At 34.6% G+C, this 9,339-nt stretch overlaps 1 long non-coding RNA gene across 3 annotated transcripts; it reads left to right on the top strand.

The window, feature by feature from the left end:
• Nucleotides 1-5,825: 5,825 nt before the first annotated feature.
• LOC140009666 (uncharacterized) lies at nucleotides 5,826-8,449 on the top strand. 3 transcript variants are annotated; one of them, XR_011817158.1, is made up of 8 exons: nucleotides 5,826-6,030; nucleotides 6,230-6,276; nucleotides 6,371-6,458; nucleotides 6,570-6,662; nucleotides 6,799-6,877; nucleotides 7,120-7,159; nucleotides 7,795-7,891; nucleotides 8,174-8,449. It is a non-coding gene; the product is annotated as an uncharacterized lncRNA (long non-coding RNA). The 3 variants fall into 3 exon arrangements; XR_011817160.1 differs by lacking the exon at nucleotides 7,120-7,159; XR_011817159.1 differs by lacking the exon at nucleotides 6,230-6,276 and having other exon boundaries at nucleotides 5,827-6,030.
• The last annotated feature ends 890 nt before the right edge of the window (nucleotides 8,450-9,339 follow it).

The following is a 9,339-nucleotide window of genomic DNA, read 5'->3' as shown; positions in this document are numbered from 1 at the left end:
CTAAGTCATGTATACAAGCATTTTACAGGTCCAAGCATGTAATTCAGGATATTTAAATCTAGCAAGTCAGGCCAAACATGAATCAATTATTTCAAATAAGTACGAGTGCGATAAAGTACACACTCGACTCCATTTTATCAAAACCAGGTAGGTTAAGCAAGACAAGCATGTATCAAGTTCACAGGAGTTCAAGTAAATATGCACTTGACACTCACCAAGTAAAATGAGAAGAAAAGGGCACTCGAAATTCAAGCGTCCACCGTGGGATTCTCTTGAAGTTTCTCTTGGGTGCCTGAGCAATTAACAATAGACCATTACTAACACGGTCTAGAGAGTACCTCGAAAATCGAGTTTAACTTCCTTTGAAAATCGAGATTGGGTTTCCCCCCCTTTTTTTTATATATATCGAAACTCGAATGAGTTATAAGACTCGAGTAAAAATTGGATTTACTATCCTTAAAATCATTGGATGGGAATAAGTACGTACAAATAATTCTCGAAACGAACGACCGAAGTCGAAAGTGGGCTGGCCACGTCACAATCCGGCTGGAATCTGGCTGGATATCCGGCCGGATTCTTGGCCGGATTGGAGGCAGTAGCCATCCTCAATTTTTTTCAAATCCCAACAGCAATCCGGCCACCTAATCCGGCCAGAAACTGGCCGGATTCCAGCAAAATGCTTCCCGCGCGGATTTCATTTCAAAAGTTCAAAATTTTCGATTTTTGGTACAATTTTTGAAAAATCATAACTCACTCTTCGATTGTCAAAAATTAGTAAATTTGGTACCGTTGGAAACGTCTTTTAATGTACTAAAAATTCTTAGAAAGAATCATTCCACAAATCTAAGCAGAAAGTATTCAAATTTGAGCTTCAAGATGATAACTTACGTTATTTGGCCAACTTTGGAAATTCGGAAAAATTCCATCGATTGAAACTAACCTTTGAAATTTGCAAATCTATTAGTGTTGTAATCCAAGTTTACAACAAAATAAGCGGAACAAGAAACGGAGTTGCGAGCACCAAGATATGGTTGCTCAAAGTTTGGGAAGTTTCGAAACTGTTGAACAAATTTCCAGATTTGAGTTTCCGACTTTGGGACTTTAGTTAGGTATCGAAATGGACTTGGATTGGTACAAAATTTGGTAGTATAATACTCCTATATAAAGAGTATCCCTCTATCAAATTTCATGGAAAAATACATTCGGGAAGCTAGTCAACCCAACAACTAAAATTTCGAAAATCCTAAGGCAAAACTGCCTTGAGCCTTTTGTTTTCCATTCCAAACATTTGGTCAAGGAAAAATTCCTTAAACATGGCTCATTAGGGTAGGCAAAGCCTAAGGAACATTCATGGTACATTTGGTAAGTGTTTAGCACCAAACAAAATTCAATTAGCAAGTCTACACCAAACCTTGCATCAAATCTGTCCAAAAGTTAGGGTTTTCAAGAGCAGGGCAGGTTCCGTATTTTGATCACAAATCACTCAACTTAACTCGGAATTGAACATGGTTTATGGAGTTAGAAAAAAAATTCGTGGAGCTATAATTTCACAGAAGAAATCATTTTGAAATTCAGCACACATCTAGCTCGAATTCGAGCCACAAGTTGCAGCCTCAGCATTTCGTTCCAGGAAAACAGAGAAACAGAACAGCCGACTTTAAATGGTTGGTTCGGCTCACATTCATGGAACCAGAACATACATTTTATACCGTTGGAAAGGTGGGAAGGTCTAGTTTCAAATGCCACTGACGACACTCGATTTCGACATCGGAGCACAGAGTTATGGACGAAACAAAAAAGCTGGTCTGAGCATTTCGGGAAGAATTCCAGGTTTACTAACTTTGTGAAATCAATTCATTTGACCAACCAAACCTCAATATTTTTCAATGAAATTTCATACACCATCTATACAACATATAAACATCATATATAAGTCATTACAACCTCAAAATTCGGCAGAAATAGGTACGTTCAAAGGAAGGGCAGAATCGAAACTTTTTACCCCATGCACTTCTTGAAGTTTATACTAATAATACACCATTAATCTACCATTTGAGCACTAAACCAACATTAAATCTATCATCAAGCATCACATCAGCCATCAAGACAAAGGTGGGAGTTCATAGAGCCCACCTTCCAAATTTTTCAACAACAACAACCACCCATATGAATACAAGAGCTTAAGGTATACTAGAACTTCCATAAATCAAAACTAGAAGGCTTGATCATTACTTACTCTAGTTGGTGTCCAAGGCAGAAATTTCGGTCCTTAAAAGCTCCAAGAAAACCGTGGAAAGCTCCTCCTTTTGAAGCTGAATGAACTCTCCAAGTGACAAGCTAGGTGGTCTTCAATTTTGGTGTGAATCTATGAAGGTTTGGTGCAAGAATTGAAGATGAAAAATGGCAACTTTTGTGTTGTATTTTACAGCTGATGGTTCGGCCAAGAGAGAGACTAGGAGAGAGTGTGTTTGATCTAATTTTGGCTTCCTAAGGAAGATACAATGTGTGGTGCAAAATCACTCCAAAGTCAACTGAGAATAGTGTGCATAGAGCACGTTTGGTGCTCGATTTCTCTCGCATTTGTTTCACTAGTGCACTAAACCTCTAGTACACTTATATTCATACAAATATTATTCTCTCTTAATTGTCCCAAAATAATGGTCCAAAGTCCCTCATTTAAGCGCGCGCGTGAAAACGCGTATTTCCAATTTAGGCGCGATAAAGTGAAACCTTCAAGAAATTCTTGTAACGATCGTACCACTAACTATCACTTTAGTACTTAAATCTAAAATTAACTATTTTAGGACCATTGTACATGTCTCCAAATTTCCGAGCTTATTGTACTTCCAATTGGCTAAAGTTTTCAGACACGTTTTCACTATTTACATTAATCGAGCTTCCAAAAATTAATTTTTGAAACGAGTCACTTTAAAATTATAATGAAGTCATAATTCCATGTATTTAAGTCTAATAAGGTTAGAAAATAATAATCGAAGCAAATATTCAAATAAATAATTAAATGAGCAAAAATAGGAGTCGAAAAATAATAATTTTTTTTTACGAGTCCTCACAAAATTCAACTCATAGGTTAGTTAAATTTCAGTTCAAACTCACTACTGTCTCATGTGCAAAAATAGAATAGTGATGGTTTTTAAGAAACTTTGCAGATTTGTTGGTATTTATAGGAGTTTAACCAAACCCTAATTGTTATATCGTTGAAAGCCCTATGAGTCTAGTTTCAAACGCAATAAACGAAACTCAATTCCGACTTTCCTATACGAAGTTATAGCCAATTTCCCAAAGCTGCGTAGGGCTTCCTGTGAAAATTTTCCTGCAAACTATTAGTTTGGAAAACTAGTTTTTCCCTTCTCAAACTTCTTTGTTTTGGCTCAAAACTAACACACATGCAAAGAAATAGCTTGTAGCAAGTGCTTTGAGTAAAATCATATGCAAGAGGAAGACAATATGCCCTAAGTTCACACCTCAACCCTCACTTGACCAATAAGGAGAAAAAATCCAGCAATATGTCTCCATTTTTCTTCAAGTTAACCATCCAAGTCAAACCTTAGTTTCATAGTAAATGAACATCAATCAAGGCCACAAAACTATCAACTTTAAACATATATATCAAGTTCTAAATCACTTACACCAAAGCTAGAATTGGCATTCCAAGGGTGCAAATTAACATAGCAAAGTTGGAAATTAACCCTAAAGTTGGAAATTCGAATATAGGAGCTAGATAATCTCATACCAAAGCTAAAATTTCATATCCAACCTCATAACAAAGCTTCTAATACATTTCAAAGCTGAAAATTACAACCTCGAAAGCAAAATCATGAAATCTTCCATAAAATCCGTCATAATCAAGTCATTTGTTGCTTAAATGGCAAAATAAGATGGAAAAAGAGAGCTTCTTAGTGTAATACCTCAAAACCCCCAAAATAAGTTGCAAGACAAGAACTTTCTTCCTCTCAAAAGCTCCACCAAGTTCACCTTCAAGCTTTGCCCAAGATTGATCGGAGTGGATTCAAGTTTCACGTTGATTTTCTCAAGAATCAAGCAAGAAATCAAGATGGAATTTTTGGAAGTTTTTCTCTCTTTTCTTTCCCTAGAATTTAGGCCAAGGTGACGTAAAATGGAGGAAATGTTGGCTAAATTGCAAGATAACTAATAGAAGAAGTCTGGGTCAAAGGGTCTTAGTCAAAATTTGAAGGATGAGTGACAAATGGCATCACATGATTCAAACCTATCTCTTTGTCTCTCTTGTGTTTCTAATCTCCAAAGTATCTAGGGTTTCTCTAATACACTTTTAATACTTCTAATCACATAATTCCTCTAGTACCACATTCAATCTCGTCCACGAAATTTAACGCACACATCTCACTAGTCGGTCTAACTACCATAGTACTCTACGAAACTTAACATACACTAAAATATAAAAAAGGGAATGATAAAATCTTAACTTAATCTTTAAAATCACTATCAAATTAAAGCTAACAAATAAGCAAATAAAGTAAAATTAAAAGAAACTATAAATTAATTTTTCAAAAATAGGAGAAAATGTAAAAATAATTTTCGAGTCCTCACAGAATTGTCCTAACATTCTCATTAGAAACCTTGCTCCAACTAAAGGGCTCTAAAATGGAATGAGGCTTATATGTAGAGAGTTGAGAAGACATACTCTTTGTGCCGAAATAGTTGTAGGCCAATATAAAGGAAAGAAAGTATTTCTTCCAAAAATTCCTCTGCAAACTCAAGATGGCCAAAAAAATGGAATTCCTTTCAAAAGGATCCAGTTTTCTGTTAGGCTTCATTTTTCCATGACTATAAATAAAGCCCAAGTCAAACTCTTCACTACATAGGAACCTATCTTCATGAGCTAGTATTTTCTCATGACCAGCTTTACGTAGCACTATCTAGGGCCAAAAGTTCAGATGGTGTTAATTGCTATGTTTTCAAACTCGCACTAGATAGTAATTCGATTGAGTTTAGGGGTAAATAGATTCAACCTATTGAATAAAGATCTAATTGGATGACATCATAATGATGTCATAAATATATTTTAATTATATACAAAATAAAATAGCATAAAAAATATTGCTAGATTTGGTATAGTTGGTGAATTTATAAATAATACAAAGACTCCATTTCACAAAACTGTACAAATTGAGGTTAAAAATATAATGTGAAAACCATTTATGGTTAGATTTATAATTTCTTAAAAGTAAGGCTCAAAACAAAATACCAGCAAAGATTTGGGCATGAATGTAAAAGTCAATTCTTTTAATTCCTCTTTAAAAGGCAACTTTCCAGCCTTTCATTCTTCCTTGCTGCAGCCGCCGGTCATACTGCGAACTTTTCTAGACATCGCACATCTGGTTCTTTTTCTCCCTATTTTCATTTTTTTTTATTTCTATTTGGTTTCCTTATCAACCTATATAGTAAAAGAGCGAATGGGATTGTTAAGGTTGGTGGTTGTTGTGCTGACGTGGCTGGGTTTTATTGGCTGGATGGTGGTCGTCAATCACGTGGAAGTCATGTGCTTTCGGTAGGAGAAGAGGTGGAATTCTTCTTGTTGTCCGAGGAGTTTTGATTAAATTTGTTTCAAATACCATTTCTTTGGCTCTCCATGTGTGTGTGTGTCTTCTGAATACTTTTTTGATGGGATCATGACCACTTCAATTTACGGGGCTCAAGGTAACCACTCCAATCAATCTATTCCCACCTTTTCTTCTCTCGTCTTTTGACACATTGCAGTAGTTGTGACTTTGTATTTAGAGTATGCATAGAGTGGTGTAGTTGCATTTACAAGTGTGGTTAACACTTATTGCTAAAATGCCTTGTAGGTGTCTGAGTTTTGCAGCGGAACCAAAAGTTTTTTTGCTGTAATTTGCTTCAGTCCAATATTGAGTTTTTGGTTGAGCTTACCATGTCTGGTGTATCAAATTCGAAGAAGTCCTTGCTCTACAAATTACATTTGTGCAGTGCAAGAAATTCTGATACACAATGAGGAAAAAGTGATTGCCAAAAGTGTGTATATTTGGCCATACTCTTAACTGTGATTATTTTATTTGGCTATCTCACCTTTTGTTCAATTTGTTGTATGGGTTCCAGATATTTCTTGGCTGTGAATTTTTCTTTTTGATTTTAAAAATTTTATGACTATTAGGTATCATTTGGTGATTATTTTATTTTTTGGTTTCTTTTGTGTGCATTATGACTGGTAAAGAAATAGAGGAGTTCACAAAGAGAACTACACGCAGTTGGTTTCTTCAGGTTGTTTATTGCTTGGTGTGGTTATACGGTAGTCTTTAAAAGATTTTTTTTGAGGGTTTTCTTGTCTAACTTTATATTTGTTGTGATATTGCAGGTTCAGATATGGAAAATCTTTTGCAATGTGTCTTGCCTACGGTTTTTCATATAAATACTCCGAGAAGATTATTCTCATTGCTTAAAGGGTTTGTTCTTTCCTCCCCTACCTAAACTTCTCTAGCCTTTTTTCCCTTTTTGTTCTCCGGTTTAGTTGTCTAACATTGTGGCTTGTTGTGGTTATTTTTCTCCCTTTGTAGGATAATAGGGTTGTTCTAGATCTTTTCTCTCTGCTTGATCGTCTTTAGCTCCAGAAGCAAGGAAATTTGCATAATCTATCTCCAAACTATCTGGTTCTTTGTTGCCTCTTAATCTTTATTTCCTTTCTGTATTTATTGGTTTTATTCCCCAAAAATTTTCACCTGGTTAATATCTAAATTTTGCCTATGTTGTTCCTTATTTCTTTATCCATACTTTCTCACAAAACAGATGCAGCCAAGAGAAGATCATCACCGAGAAACATTGCGGGCAATTTTGCTTCCTTGGGTTTCGTCCTTCTTCATCTCAGGTTTCCTCTATTTTATTTTTCATTTTTTTAACTTATGTACTCTTTTTTAAGTAGTTTCTATGTTACTTGTTTCTTTCTTTTGGGTCTCTAGAGCCCCATGTACAAACTTGTATGATATTTATTATTTATGGAAAAAATACTTGGTAGAGAAACTGAAGGAAAAGGTTGTCAAGAAAATCTGGAAAATGGATTTTTCATGGCTTATCTGATGGTTTTTTTTTTTCCGGGTTTGTTATGTGCAGGGGTATGTTCAATTATTGACTCACAAAGACGATCCATATGGTAACCAACCCAAAGTCTCCATTTGTGGAGATCAAATTTCATTTCAATGATTGTTAAAAACTTTAGTTATTTTTTTCGTGTCTTTATTTTTGAGAAAACTATTTTTCTTATTTTTTTCCCTTGTGAAGTTTTGGTTCTCATTTTCCGGATAGTGGATATGGTTTCTTTAAAACAAAAGAACAAAAAATATTTTTGTGTTTTCTTAGTTTTTTTTTTCAACAAACGTTGTGTTTTCTTAGTTGCTGATAAAAGCACTGGAACTGATCAAGGAGATACTCGTTTTAAGAAGAAATAATAAAATTACAGTCCTAAGCGATTGTTTTTTGGAGAAAAATTTGTGTGAGTTGCATCTATGGTTGCAGAATTAGTTATTAGAATGATTGAAAAATTGGATTTTGATCGACTCATTATAGATGGTAAGAGCTTGAAAGTAAAATTGGATTTCTACTATTGCTTTAGGTAGAATAATTTCAAATGTATTACACTGAATATGTCTGAAGATCCAAGTTTTATTTGATTTAACTGTTCCACTGATGATGCATTATCCTGTTGGGTTTAATTATTCTTGCTGGTTTTGGTTAAGATTGTCTTTGTTGCTTTTTCGGTTCTTGAGATATTCCTTTTCTTTTGTTTAGAACATTAAAAGTAGAAGTGTGAAGATGCTCATGGGTTATTTGCATTAATATCATCAAGAAATTTTGTCAGATCTCGTTGCTTTTGGTTTCTCCTGAGGTACTGTCTTGTCCTTTTACTTATTTATTTGCTTATTTTGACTTTCGGACTATTATTATAGGTTGGTATAAATTGCTTCTTCTTTTTTTTCCCAAAATTTGATGTTTCTGATCAGAATTAAGTGTTCCATAGAAATTTAAATTCCTATGATATTTTCTTGAGGATTTTTTTGTTCAAATGTTTGGTAATCGGGTTTATGACATTGCTTCTTGTCTGTAGCTTTTAACTTGGAGTTTTGTCTATAGAGAAGTTTTTTTAAACCCATCGTTCACTGCTGGATAGGTATTTGCTTTTAGCCTTTCACGGGAACGAGAGGAGAGTCTGAATGAAGCTGGAGCTCTCTGATGCTATTAGTCATTGAAAGTCTAGAATCATTTTGCTTGTGGCCAATTAGAAATACTTTTTTCTTTTCTTTGTCAATTTGTTCAATTGGCACTGGTATATGGTTTAGACTCGCTAAGTAGATTTTCTTTTTATACTGCATGTATATGCATTTTATTATTCATTTGAATAAACTGTAAAGGAAACTTATTGCTATTAAATATTCTTTTCTAGGAACTGACAACTTGATTTTTGGTTTTTATCAACTCACTTTGTGTATTTCTTCAAGCTATATTTTTTCCCCTTCTCTTCCATTGCATGTGTCTTTTTTTATTTCTATTTTCATTCTATGCAAAAGCAAGGAGCATCTTAATTCTCTTAGTAGTCTACTCATTGTATTGTCTTGTATTTCCTTGACAAATTATTCATATTCACTGCTTAATAAAACTACAAAAACAAAATGGCAAAGTTTTTGGTGTATTTTTTTGTAACTTTTCATACTTAATATTTGAATTTGAATCATTGGGCATTTCTGGGCAATCTTGAAAATTACACCGCGCATTGCGCGGTGTTCTCCTCCTAGTCTTATTAACATATCTAGTCTATTGGGGAATGCCATTGTTTTCAATTGGGTTGTGATTGCTAACGTGGCATGCTGCTATTGGCTGATTGGTGGTCGTCCGGCCGTGCGTATTTCCAATTGATGGTCGTCCGTTCCCACGCGTGAATTCTTTTGTTTGCTCAGACGTTTAGCAATCCTTTTGGCTTTTGTTTCTTTGTTTGTTGTTTGCCTGCCATTGGCCGATTGGTAGTCTTCTGGCTCGTGTCAATTCCCTCGTGTGAATTAGACGTCTATCGATTCTTTTGTTTCTTTGTTTGCTTGGAACTCTTCTACTAAAATTTGGTCCCACGTGGCTTTGATTTTTTTTTCTTTTTTCAATTGGATTGGAAGTGATTGTTAACATATTACCTGTGGGATTGTGTTAAAATTTTGCCCTTTCCCAACAATAAATTGTGTAGACAAAAAAATTGGTATCCCAATTATTTATTACAATTATCAGTGCTTTCTTTTGGTTGCCAAATAAATCGCAATTATTAATTATTGTTTTTTATTGTAATAATTGCAT

The sequence above is a fragment of the Coffea arabica genome, chromosome 6e, assembly GCF_036785885.1.
Source record: "Coffea arabica cultivar ET-39 chromosome 6e, Coffea Arabica ET-39 HiFi, whole genome shotgun sequence".
NCBI classification, from domain to species: domain Eukaryota; kingdom Viridiplantae; phylum Streptophyta; class Magnoliopsida; order Gentianales; family Rubiaceae; genus Coffea; species Coffea arabica.
Note: the sequence above shows the minus strand (reverse complement) of the source record. Positions and strands in the feature narration are given on the sequence as shown.